At 52.6% G+C, this 14,152-nt stretch overlaps 1 protein-coding gene across 5 annotated transcripts in view; it reads right to left on the bottom strand.

The window, feature by feature from the left end:
• The window catches only part of ankar (ankyrin and armadillo repeat containing), a 326,309-nt gene that overhangs the window by 174,200 nt on the left and 137,957 nt on the right, over positions 1-14,152 (bottom strand). The gene's annotated exons all lie outside the window — the stretch shown is intronic.

Below are 14,152 nucleotides of genomic sequence, written 5' to 3' on the forward strand. Positions count from 1 at the left end.
GGCTGGTGAACCTTACGTCAGTGGTAGGGAAATTACTGGAGAGAATTCTTCGAGACAGGATCGACTCCCATTTGGAAGCAAATGGACGTATTAGCAAGAGGCAGCATGGTTTTGTGAAGGGGAGGTCATGTCTCACTAACTTGATCGAGTTTTTCGAAGAGGTCACAAAGATGATTGATGCAGATAGGTCAGTGGATGTTGTCTACATGGACTTCAGTAAGGCCTTTGACAAGGTCCCTCATGGTAGACTGGTACAAAAGGTGAAGTCACACAGGATCATTGGTGAGCTGGCAAGATGGATACAGAACTGGCTGGGTCATAGAAGGCAGAGAGTAGCAATGGAAGGGTGCTTTTCTAATTGGAGGGCTGTGACTACTGGTGTTCCGCAGGGATCAGTGCTGGCACCTTTGTTGTTTGTAGTATATATAAATGATTTGGAGGAAAATGTAACTGGTCTGATTAGTAAGTTTGCAAACGACACAAAGGTTGGTGGAACTGCGGATAGCGATAAGGATGTCAGAGGATACAGCAGGAATTAGATCATTTGGAGACTTGGGCGGAGAGATGGCAGATGGAGTTTAATCCGGTCAAATATGAGGTAATGCATTTTGGAAGGTCTAATGCAGGTAGGGAATATACAGTGAATGGTGGAACCCTCAAGAGTATTGAAAGCCAGAGAGATCTAGGTGTACAGGTCCACAGGTCACTGAAAGGGGCAACACAGGTGGAGAAGGTAGTCATGAAGGCATACGGCATGCTATCCTTCATTGACCGGGGCATTGAGGATAAGAATTGGAAAGTCATATTGCAGCTGTATAGAACCTTAGTTAGGCGACACTTGGAGTATAGTGTTCAATTCTGGTCGCCACACTACCAGAAGGATGTGAGGCTTTAGAGAGGGTGCAGAAGAGATTTACCAATATGTTGCCTGGTATGGAGGGCATTAGCTATGAGGAGCGGTTGAATAAACTCGGTTTGTTCTCACTGGGATGACGGAGGTTGAGGGGTGACCTGATAGAGGTCTACAAAATTATGAGGGGCATAGACAGAGTGGATAGTCAGCGGCTTTTTCCCAGGGTAGAGGGGTCAATTACTAGGGGGCATAGGTTTAGGTGCGAGGGGCAAGGTTTAGAGGAGATGTACGAGGCAAATTTTTTTACACAGAGGGTAGTGGGTGCCTGGAACTTGCTGCCGGAGGAGGTGGTAGAAGCAGGGACTATAGTGCCATTTAAGGGGCATCTTGACAAATACATGAATAGGATGGGAATAGAGGGATAAGGACCCAGGAAGTGTAGAAGATTTTAGTTTAGACGGGCAGCATGGTCGGCACAAGTTTGGAGGGCTGAACGGCCTGTTCCTGTGCTGTACTTTTCTTTGTTCTTTGTTCTTTGGATGGGGCATGGGGTTAGTAGGCACCCCGCATCATGGAAAAAAGAGCCAGAGACATCATACTGGTTGTGGTGAGGGTGTTTTAGTGTTCATACAAGTGTACACCACTGCCCAACTATGCCAATGGTGCTGCCCCACAATCCCCACCCTCCCTCTGCCTGAAGCCCCCACAATGGATAAAAGCAAATTACTGTGAATGCTGAAATCTGAAACCAAAGAAAAAATGCTGGAAAATCTCAGCAGATCTGGCAGCATCTGTAGGGAGAGAAAAGAGGTTATGTTTTGAGTACAGATGACCCTTTGTCCAGATGACACTTTGACAATGAGTCATCTGGACTCAAAGTGTCAGCTCTTTTCTCGCCCTACAGATGCTGCCAGACCTGTTGAGATTTTCCGACATCTTCTCTTTAGTTTCAAAGCCCCCCCCCAAGCTTTCTTCACCTCAATGCACACTCCACTCCTTACCCCCCTCGCCGCCCCCCCCCCACCCCCCCTCCCCGCCCCCCCCCCCCCCCACCCCCCCTCCCCTCACACAAGTGCCCTCTCAGTGTGCTTAGCCACAGAGAATTCCCGCTACGTCTAGATGTATCCCGCAGGATACACATCAGGGCTGGTGGCAGTCAGCTGCTTACCACGTCCCATGGCCTTCGATGCTCCTGGCGGTGCCCTCTGGAGTAGGAGAGCCGTGACGCATTTGTCGGAGCCACACCCATAGTCGTGCTGTCCTGTCCCGGCGCTGGCTGCGAGATGCGGCCTCATCAGAGGGGTGGACCACGGAGGAGCTGGTGGCCACTGTTGCCAGTCCTTAGGATGGGTCCGGGTTGCCACCAAGCGCCCGGTCCTCCTGGTCATGCCCACAGGGCCCTGGGGCTCACCTCAGGATAGTGTGGCAGCTGGATTGAGCCCCGGCTGCCACTGTGTCATCTGCCTCTGCCAGACCTGGCGGCTTCCCACGGTCTGCACCATGGTGTTGCGCCCTTGGCGATGCTCCTCAGTGATTAGGCCATGCTCGTCAGTGACTCGGCAATGCTCACCTCGATTGGGACCACGTCTTCAGTGCCTCAGCCATTCCCATCTGAGACCGGGTCATGTCCTCATCAATGTCAACCTGGTGCTGGTTCACATCCCCCATTGAGCCGGACAGTCTAGCGAGGTCCTCATCCATGGCTGTCACCAACTGCGCAATGCCTGTGACGCCTTCACTCACGCTGGCAATATCATGCACCAAGCTCTCCACTTGCACCCTAGCAGTTTTGCCCTCGGTGCCATGCATTGCCGGCGACATCTCCTTTGCAGTAGCCATTGGGACTCCTCCAATCGGCTATGGACCTGCTGGATGTCACTTACATCTCCCTTTGGATGTCCCAACCACTCCCTAATGACTCCATCAGCTCTGCGTAAACCTGTTCCAGAAGCTCATCACCTGTCTGGGACCCAGCTGGATCCTGGGATCCAGCAGCCCTCTGACAGCTGGTACAGCTGTTTCCCTTAGTTGAAGGGTCAGTTACGAGGGGACACAAGTTCAAGGTGAGGGCAGGAGGTTTAGGGGGGATTTGAGGTAAACCTTTTTTACTCAGAGGGCGGTGACAATCTGGAACGCACTGCCTGAGTGGGTAGTAGAGGCTGGTTACCTCACATCCTTTAAAAATTACCTGGATGAGCACTTGGCACATCTTAACATTCAGGTCTATGGGCCAAGTGCTGGCAAATGAGATTAGGATTAGCAGAACAGGTGCCTTTCATGCGGCGGCGCAGACTCGATGGGCCGAAGGGCCTTTTCTAAACTGTATTTTTCTGTGATATTATCACCATTTCAGGCAATACTCCTTCCAAACTACATATCTCCTTATCTCCCACCATTAGAGATTGACTTGTTCCTGCATCCCTTAAAATCTTAATCTCTTTACCGTCTCCACCTTGTACTCTTGAGTAAACATTACCTTCACAAATGGAATCCTTAAAAAGTTTAGACATCTGCTTATCCACCACCTTCTGAACAGTTTGTAGACTCTGTGCCACCTCTTCCACTGGGACAGTGGTTTTACTTCCCACTTTAATAAACCTTACTGGTTTATCCTGTTTTGCTGAGTTTGTCTTCACAGCCCTTTTTGTAAGCCACCAACACTGCGACTTCACACAGAATCACAGAATAATCACAGAATACAGCACAGAAGAGGCCCTTCAGCCCAATTGAGTCTACACCAATGCATGAAAAACGTTTGGGGCGGGATTCTCCGTTGGCTGACGCCGAAATCTTGAAATGTGATTGGACGAAGAATAGGTTTGGACGCCAAAATTGCGCCGGCTCCAATTTGACACCAAATCGCAATTCTCCATCACCTCGAATGCAGCGTCAAGGAGGGGGGGGGGGGGGAGACCTTCCGCAGGGCTGGCCCGCCATGGGGGGGGGGGGGGGGCGTTGGTGGCAGGGGGGGGGGGGGGGGGACGTGCAGGGGGGCAACCGGGGCCATTCGCTCATGGCACCACCATGTGGCTGAAGACTATTGCTAATACGGAATTGCCAATCGTGGTTAAGTGAGCACTTCACAGATGCCAAGTGACCATGAATACTGTGGCAGGAAACACCACACATGCAACATCTGAACACGCAGGGCATGGGACACAGCTCTGGGACATGTCCACAGCCGGAGGGTGGATGAGCACCACGGGGAGGGAGAAAGGACGCCTGGAGAGATGGGCAAAGGGTGCTGGGGTCAGCCCACATTGCAGAAGGGGCATCATAATGGCTGTGCAAAAAGGTGTTTAATGTGCTGTACCCTACCCCCCGAGGCCCCAATGCCCCCCTCCCCACCCCGTACCGACCCCCCTCGCTCCCCATTCCCTCCTCCCTCCCCATTCCCTCCTCCCTCCCCATTCCCTCCTACCTCCCCATTCCCTCCTCTCTACCCCGCTGCCATCAGTAATCCTCAACCTGCTTGGCCCTCCTAGCTCTACCATTACATCTTGGTGTTTCCCCAAGATGCATATCAGAGGTGGAGGCAACCAGCTGCTTACCTTATCCCGTGGCCTTCGATGCCCCTGGCGGACATTCTCTGGGGGCTCTGGGGCCGGAGGGCCCCGACTCACTTGTCAGTGGCACATGCGGAGCCGTGCCACCCTCTCCCGTGTGCTGACCTCACGACATGGCCTCATCAGTGGCGTAGAACCTGGGGACGCTGGTGCCCACTGTCGGCACTCCAATGGACAGGTGCGGCCTGGCACTCAGCGCCCCCTCCTCCTGATCAGTTCCCATACGGCTCTGGGATTCACCTTGGGATGGAGGGACAGCCGATTCGAGCCCAGGCTGCCCCTGCATCATCGGGCTCTGCCAGCTCTGGTGGTTCTCCATGGTTTGCACCACGGTGCTGATTCCCTCAGCGATGCTCTGCAGTGCCTCGGCCATGCCCACCTGCGACTGGTCAAAGTCCGCAGCACCTCAGCCATGCCCATCTAAGAGCGGGACATGTCCCTAGAACCTCATCAAGGTCGGGCTGGTGTTGGGTGACATCCCCCAGTGAGGCGGTTATTCTGCCTAAGTCCTCAGCCATGGCCATCACTGACACATGATGCCTTGGATACCTTCACTCATGGTGTCAACGCATGCACTAGGCCAGGGGTGGGCAAACTACGGCCCGCGGGCCGCATGCGGCCCGCCAAAGGTCTTTATGCGGCCCACCAAGTCATTAAAAAAAAAAAATTTTTTTATGTTTTAATTTTTTTTTAAGGTTAATGGGGGGGGGGGCTGTTGGGTTACTTACTGGTATAGGGTGGATATGTTGACTTGAGTAGGGTGATCATTGCTCGGCACAACGTCGAGGGCCGAAGGGCCTGTTCTGTGCTGTACTGTTCTATGTTATATATGAGGCGCCCAGAATCATAACCGGGTGAAGTAATTATTTTACTTAATATACTATGCGGCCCTTTAAAATTGTGAATTTCTGAATGTGGCCCTTGCACGGAAAAGTTTGCCCACCCCTGCACTAGGCTCTCACTGTGAAATTAAATGAAAATCGCTTATTGTCACGAATAGACTTCAATGAAGTTACTGTGATAAGACCCTAGTCGCCACATTCCGGCGCCTGTTCGGGGAGGCTGTTACGGGAATCGAACCGTGCTGCTGGCCTGCTTGGTCTGCTTTCAAAGCCAGCGATTTAGCCCAGTGTGCTGCAGTGTTGGCCTCAGTGCCACTCATTGCCAGCGCCATCTCCTGCACCCGTGGAATTTGGGATTCCTCCAAGCTGCTATTGATCTGCTGGAGCGATGCTGACACCTCCCTCTGAATAATAATAATAATAATTTTTATTAGTGTCACAAGTAGGCTTACATTAACACTGCAATGAAATTACTGTGACAAGCTCCTCGTCTCCACATTTCGGTCTCTGTTCGGGTACACAGAGAATTCAGAATGTCCAAATTACCTAACAGTATGTCTTTCAGGACAGGTGGGAGGAAAACGGAGCACCCAGAGGAAACCCATGCAGACTCAGGGAGAACGTGCAGGCTCCACACAGACAGCTACCCAAGCCGGGAATCGAACCTGGGACCATGGAGTTGAAACAACAGTGTTAACCACTGTGCTACCATCCCAGCCACTCCCTATCATCTCCATCATCTCCAGGTAACCCACCTCCACTAGCTCAGCATCAGACCTCCGACTGCTGTCTCTCCTGGGGATTCCTGTCTCCTCATGATGTGCACCAGATTTTGCCTCAGAAGCCTGTCGACAAACATTTCCCACTGAGGGGTGTGTATCTACGCTGGTGGGGGGGTGGAGATGACATCTGTGCCTCGACCACGGTGGCATTAGGGCAGCACGGTAGCATTGTGGATAGCACAAATGCTTAACAGCTCCAGGGTCCCAGGTTCAATTCCGGCTTGGGTCACTGTCTGTGCGGAGTCTGCACATCCTCCCTGTGTGTGCGTGGGTTTCCTCCGGGTGCTCCGGTTTCCTCCCACAGTCCAAAGATGTGCAGGTTAGGTGGATTGGCCATGATAAATTGCCCTTAGTGTCCAAAATTGCCCTTAGTGTTGGGTGGGGTTACTGGGTTATGGGATAGGGTGGAGATGTTGACCTCGGGTCGGGTGCTCTATCCAAGAGCCGGTGCAGACTCGATGGGCCCAGTGGCCTCTTTCTGCACTGTAAATTCAATGGGAAAAAAAAAATCCTTGGAGCGCTCCTCTGAGATGTTCTCCTCGGAGTCAGGATAGGGGCTGCCCGGGATGGGCTGGCGCCATCAGCTGGAGGACCTGTGGAAGCATGGACAAGTGGTCAGTGGGAGGGATGGGTCTGTCAGTAAGGCAATAACAACTCACGTTTGACAGGTCCTCTGGGTGGAGCCTAGTGGCCCCTGCGGCGTCCGCCAGCCTCCACGTGGCTGACTGATCTATCCTTGGCCACCCTGGTCACCTTCAGGGCCCGCTCCTCGAAGAAGGTGAGACTTCTTATGTCTGGCACCCCTCTTCTGGTCTGGGCCCTCTTCCGCTGATCGTGGGACAGGCCTTCTTGCGGTGACAGAGACAGCACTGTTAGTCACACACGTGGTTCAGGGGGTGGGAGAAGGGGTGTGAAGGTAGGGTTGGGGGTAAGGGGGAGGGAGGTCTGAGGGGTCGCTTGAAAAGTTGGGGGGTGGATACTCCCGTGGGGGCGGAAGGGTCTCGGGCAGGGGGGGCCTAGGTATTTACTCACTTGTGCTGCCCGGTGTAGGTTGTTGACCTTCTTCCTCTACTGCTGGCCAGTCCTCTTGGTCAGACTGTTCAAACTAATGGTTGCTGCCATCTCATCCCAGCTAGCACTGGCTGCCTTGTGGCTCACCATCTGGGACCCTCAGGGGAACAAGACATCCTTCCTGGCCTCCATGCATCCAGGAGCCTCCCAGGTCAGCATCCCCGAATCCTGGGGCTGGTCTCCTCGGTGCCATTGTCACGAACTGGCTGAGGTTCGCTGAGCAAGTGCAGTTTAAGTGCTGCTCAAACTTGTTAGTGGGAGGCTAGCAAGCACGGTCCCGTCGAATCAGCTGGCGAGCCATCATTTGCGTCGAGGAGCCCGTGAGGCCTTGAATTGCATGGCCGGCTTGCTGGGCTGAGAGCTGGGAAGCTCGCGGCGATTCCTGCTCACTACTACATTTGGTAATTTTTCCGTTGAATCGCACCCTGTGTATGAGAAATGGAGAATCCCGCCCCTGACCTGTCTACCTAATCCCATTTGCCAGTACTTGGCCCATAGCCTTGAATGTTAAGATCTGCCAAGTGCTCATCCAGGTACTTTTCAAAGGATGTGAGGCAACCAACCTCTCTTACTCTCCCGCGCAGTGCATTCCAGACCATCACTACACTATGGGTAGCTTTATTACAATGAAAACACTTGTCTCTCTCCCACTACCAGGCTTCCTTTTCACTCTGAGGCACACTCTCCGTAACATTGCCAGCTACACCTCCTCTGCCTGGATACCACTCATGTCCCCAGTTTCATGTCCCCAACTTCTCATGTCCCAGTTTCTATCCTTCAAAGATTTAAATTGATCTCGGACACTAAACTTTGTTTTATGAAACAATTTAAACTTGTCAGCCCTTTCTGCAGCATGTCGATCTGTGTTAACTCTCTGTTCGTCCACATGAGTTTTCACTAGTGTAGGATGTGAATCTTTAAATTACTCGAAAATGATTATCTCGCAAAGCACTTCACATGTTTGGTGTATTTTTAGTGTTCTTGTTCACCAATCAAAATTACCTTGATTAATTCTTTCGAGTTCTAGATAGGTCTGACCTGGATCTATTCTTAGATTTCTGAATTTCTTTTTTTTTTGCCCAAAACACGATTTGCTGGCCCTCCCGCGCACCTCACACACCTATCCTCTATCCCAAAAACTTTGCTCATCCGGGCCGTCATCATGTGTGCCCAGTGGACTATCTTAAATTGTATCAGACAGAGCCTGGCACATGATGCGGATGTGTTAACTCACCTAAGGCATCCGCCCACAAACCCACCTCTATCTTTCCCCCTGCTCATCTTTCCACTTGTCCTTTAGTTCCTCTATCTGAGTTTCCTCCGACTCCATAAGCTCTTTGTAGATGTCCGATACCTTTCCCTCTCCCACCCCCTTTCTGGAACTACCCTGTCCTGTATCCCCGGTGGCGGCAGAAGCGGAAAGGTCGGAACCTGCAATCTCAAAAACACCCATACCTGCAGATACCCTGCTGGCAGATCAAATTTCTCCTCCAAATCCTTTAAATAGGGGAAGCTCCCATCTATAAATTAATCTCCCATCCTCGGTAACTATAGACCAGTGAGCCTTACTTCTGTTGTGGGCAAAGTCTTGGAAAGGTTTATAAGAGATAGGATTTATAATCATCTGGAAAGGAATCATTTGATTAGAGATAGTCATCATGGTTTTGTGAAAGGGAGGTCATGCCTCACAAACCTTATTGAGTTATTTGCGAAGGTGACCAAACAGGTGGATGAGGGTAAAGCAGTTGATGTGGTGTATAAGGTGTTGGAACCAACAATTCTACGGACACGTGCTTGTAGGATTAGAATAGCGGTTTTAATATGCTCACAACAGAGCCAGCCTATTAGCCATTGAACTTTCGGTGAACTGGCCGGCTGACCATGTGGCACTGATCTTTATACAGCAGCTTCCGGGGGAGGAGTCCTGGGCAGAGCCAAGGGAGAAGCCCCGTACAACTCGAGCATTCCCAGAACTACTCCCCCTGGAGGACAGGTAGTGCAACTGCACTTACAATACAGACATGTATATACAGATTATAATCCGGTGTGAATCACATTCACCACATTCACCCCCTGTGAAAAAAATCGAGTCCAGCGGGGGTGGTGGCTCACAGAGTTAGTCTGTCCGGTGGATGAATTGTTCTTTTCGATCTGCGGAGCACCGTGGTTGCAGCCTTTTGCGGTGGCTGTGTGGGTGTTGAGAGCTGGGGTATGATGGCAGACTCCGGGGCAGGCCTCGTCCGAACTTTATACACCTCTGGCTCGACCGGAGACTGTGGGCGGGCTGGTTCTGGCGCGTGGAACCGGTGGGGTGAGCTTGCGGAATCGGGGGCGTGAGGGGGCGGCAGCATAGGGAACGGGGTAAGGGGTTCCTCAGCGGGGGTAGGGGGGGGCTGGACCCAGCGGGTGCCAGGTCCCGAAGGGATACTGTGTCCTGGTGACCGTCCGGGAACTCCACGAATGCGTACTGGGGGTTGGAATGGAGGAGGTGCACCTTTTCAACAAGGGGGTCAGTTTTGTATCCCCTGACGTGCTTCCTCAGGAGGACCGGGCCTGGTGTCCTCAGCCACCGCCGGAAGTGAGACTCCCGTGGTAGTGCCCCTAGAAAAAATGAAGAGTCGCTCATGAGGAGTTTGATTTGTAGCTGTACAGAGGAGGGATCTGATTGCATGGAGCGCGTCTGGGAGGACTTCTTGTCATTGGGAGACTTGGAGTTTTCTAGACCGGAGGGTCAGTAGGACGGTCTTCCAGACCGTCGCGTTCTCCCTCTCCACCTGCCCGTTCCCCCTGGGGTTGTAACTGGTAGTCCAGCTCGAGGCGATGCCCTTGTCGAGCAGGTACTGACGCAGCTCGTTGCTCATAAAGGACGAACCCCGGTCGCTGTGCACGTAGCTGGGGAAACCGAACAGGGTGAAGACACTATGCAGGGCCCTAATGACTGTGTGGGAGGTCATATCAGGGCATGGAATGGCAAAAGGGAATCGGGAGAACTCGTCGATGATGTTGAGGAAATAAATGTTCTTGTTAGTGGAGGGGAGTGGCCCTTTGAAATCGATCGCAAGGCGTTCAAAGGGCCTAGAAGCCTTGACCAGGTGGGCCCTGTCTGGTCTATAGAAGTGCGGTTTGCACTCTGCACAGATCGGGCAGTCCCTGGTGACCGCTTTTACCTCCTTGTTGGAGAAGGAAGGTTTTGGGCTCTGATGTAGTGGGCGAGCTGGGTGACCCCTGGATGGCAGAGGTCAACGTGGATGGCTTTCAGACGGCTGATTTGCGCGCTGGCGCATGTCCCGCGGGATAGGGCATCCGAGGGCTTGTTGAGCTTCCCCGGTCGATATTTAATATCGTAACTATAGGTGGAGAGTTCGATCCTCCACCGAAGGATTTTATCATTTTTTATTTTGCCCCTTTGTGAGTTGTCAAACATAACGGCAACCGATCGTTGGTCGGTGATGAGGGTGAACCTCCTACCTGCGAGGTAGTGCCTCCAGTGATGAACAGCCTCCACGATGGCTTGTGCTTCCTTCTCGACTGAGGAGTGTCGGAGTTCTGAAGCGGATAGGGTACAGGAGAAAAATGCAACGTGCCTCCCTGCCTGATTTAAAGTAGCTGCTAGAACTATCTCTGAGGCGTCGCTCTCAACCTGAAAGGGAGTGGATTCATCCACCGCCCGCATGGCTGCTTTGGCGATGTCCTCCTTGATGCAGCTGAAGGCCTGGCGCGCCTCAGCTGACAGGGGAAATCGTGTGGCCTTAAAGAGTGGGCGGGCTTTGTCCGCATATTGAGGGACCCACTGGGCGTAGTATGAGAAGAACTCCAAGCACCGTTTGAGGGCCTTGGGGCAATGAGGGAGGGGTTGTTCTAAGAGTCTGGGCCCAGGACTCCGTTCTCCACGAGGTAGCCGAGGGTGGCCAGTCTGTTTGTGCGGAAAACGCATTTCTCCTTGTTATAAGTGAGATTTAATTTCTGTGCCGTTTGGAGAAAACGGTGGAGGTTGGCGTCGTGGTCCTGCTGGTCATAGCCGCAGATGGTAACATTGTCCAGATACGGAAATGTGGCCCGCAGCCCGTACTGGTCTACCATTCGGTCCATTGCTCGTTGGAACACCGAAACCCCGTTAGTGACGCCGAAAGGGACCCGGAGGAAATGGAAGAGGCGGCCATCGGCCTCGAATGCCGTGTAGTGGCGGTCCTCCGGACTGATTGGGAGCTGGTGGTATGCAGACTTCAGATCCACCGTGGAAAATAACCGATATTGGGCGATCTGATTAACCATGTCTGCAATTCTGGGGAGGGGATACGCGTCTAGTAGCGAAAAGCAATTTATGGTCTGGCCATAGTCGACGACCATGCAAAATCTTTCCCCTGTCTTCACGACCACCACCTGAGCTCTCCAGGGACTATTACTGGCCTCTATGATCCCCTCACTGAGCAGCCGTCGGACCTCCGATCGGATAAAGACCCTATCCTGTAGGCTGTATCGCCTGCTGCGAGTAGCTACTGGCTTGCAATCTGGAGTGAGATTGGCAAAGAGCGGAGGGGGGGAGATGCGCAGCGTGGTTAGGCTGCAGATAGTGAGTGGGGGCAGGGGCCCGCCGAAGCTGAGGGTGAGGCTCTTGAGGTTGCACTGGAAATCCAGGCCTAATAAGAGTGGCGCGCAGAAGTTGGGCAGGACATAAAGTTTAAATCTAGAATAACTAGCGCCTCGAATTGTGAGCGTAGCAACGGTGCGTCCTTGGATTTGGACTGAGTGGGAGCCCGAAGCGAGGGCGATAGTTTGGCTCACCGGAAAAATAGAAAGCGAACAGCGTCTTACCAGCTCTGGATGTATAAAGCTCTCGGTGCTCCCGGAGTCAAAGAGGCATGGTGTGCTGTACCCGTTGATCTGGACCTCCGCCATCGAACTTCGTAGGTGCTTGGGGCGGGACTGATCCAGGGTGACTGCGCTGAGTTGCGGGTAGTCGGCGGCTCGATCAGCTGTGCTGGAGTGGCCCCGTGATGACTGCCCTCTGAGTTCGTAGTTGTCGAGGTGAGTTTCAGAGTTTGAAGGGGATGGATCCCAAGATGGCCGCCCCCATGAGTCGCACATGGCCGGCCGCATGGAGGAGGATTGCCAAGATGACCGCCCCTATGAGTCGCACATGTCGGGTGGGGGCGGAGTCGGCATACAGGCAGCAGCATTTCGGGGCCTGCAGGCCTGTGAATTCAGGGAACGAGTGCTTTGAGCCGTGGGAGGGTTAGAGGCTGGGGCTTTCTTCGCCAGACACACTCTGGCATAGTGTCCTTTTCGCCCACAGCTGCTGCAGGTCGCGTTACGGGCCGGGCAGTGCTGCCGCGGGTGCTGGCTTTGGCCACAGAAATGGCAGGCTGGAGCAGCAAAGTAGCTGGCTGGGGCAGCAGAGTGACTGGCTGGGGCAGTAGAGTAACTGGCTTTGGCAGCGCGGTAGCTGGGGGCCGTGCGGCACAGGTTTGGGGGGACTGTTGGTCGGGGGTCCACGATGAGGTCACGGGGTCCGCGGGAAACGAGGTGAGGCTGCGGAAGGAAACTTCCATAGTGGTAGCAGCCTCCACAGTAGTGTCTAAGTCCTGGGCCCCCTTTTCTAGCAGTCTTTGGCGCACATAGTTAGACCTAAGGACCGCCACGAAAACGTCCCGCACAGCAAGCTCCCTATGTTCAGCCGCGGTAACGGCTTGATAATTACAGTCATTGGAAAGATTGTTCAATTCCCTTACAAACTCGGCTAGCGTTTCTGTAGGCCGCTGATGGCGAGTCGTAAACACGTGGCGTGCATAAACCTCGTTAATGGGCCTAACGTACATTTTGTCCAATATCGCCAGCACTGCGGTGCAAGAACCGGCCGGATTCAGCTGTGTGGATATTCTGTGGCTTACCCTCGCGTGCAGTAGGCTGAGTTTTTGTTCCTCCGTTGTTCCGGCGGTGCTGGCTTCTGCCAGGTAGGCTTTAAAACATTTCAGCCAGTGGGAAAAAATTTCCTTAGCCTCTGCATCCTCTGGGTCGAGTTCTAGGCATCCGGGCTTGAGAGCTGCTTCCATGATTTCTTCGACTGTTTCCTGAGTATATTAAATTGTTGGAACCAACAATTCTACGGACGCGTGCTTGTAGGATTAGAATAGCGGTTTTAATATACTCACAACAGAGCCAGCCTATTAGCCATTGAACGTTCGGTGAACTGGCCAGCTGACCATGTGGCACTGATCTTTATACAGCAGCTTCCGGGGAGGAGTCCTGGGCAGAGCCAAGAGAGAAGCCCCGTACAACTCGAACATTCCCAGAGCTACTCCCCCTGGAGGACAGGTAGTGCAACTGCACTTACAATACAGACACATGTATATACAGATTATAATCCGGTGTGAATCACATTCACCACATAAGGATTTTAGAAAAGCGTTTGATAAGGTTCCCCACGGTAGACTATTGCAGAAAATACGGAGGCATGGGTTTCAGGGTGATTTAGCAGTTTGGATCAGAAATTGGCTAGCTGGAAGAAGACAAAGGGTGGTGGTTGATGGGAAATGTTCAGACTGGTGTCCAGGTACTAGTGGTGTACCACAAGGATCTGTTTTGGGGCTGCTGCTGTTTGTCATTTTTATAAATGACCTGGAGGAGGGCGTAGAAGGATGGGTGAGTAAATTTGCAGGTGACACTAAAGTCGGTGGAGTTGTGGACAGTGCAGAAGGATGTTACAAGTTACAGAGGGACATAGATAAGCTGCAGAGCTGGGCTGACAGGTGGCAAATTGAGTTTAATGCAGAAAAATGTGAGGTGATTCATTTTGGAAGGAATAACAGGAAGACAGAGTACTGGGCTAATGGTAAGATTCTTGGTAGTATGGGTGACCAGAGAGATCTCGGTGTCCATGTCCATAGATCCCTGAAAGTTGCCACCCAGGGTTGTTAAGAAGGCGTACGGTGTGTTAGCTTTTATTGGTAGAGGAATTGAGTTTCGGAACGATGAGGTCATGTTGCAGTTGTACAAAACTCTGATGTGGCCGCATTTGGAGTATTGCGTGCAGTTCTGGTC

This window comes from Scyliorhinus canicula, chromosome 2 (genome assembly GCF_902713615.1).
Source record: "Scyliorhinus canicula chromosome 2, sScyCan1.1, whole genome shotgun sequence".
Taxonomy (NCBI): domain Eukaryota; kingdom Metazoa; phylum Chordata; class Chondrichthyes; order Carcharhiniformes; family Scyliorhinidae; genus Scyliorhinus; species Scyliorhinus canicula.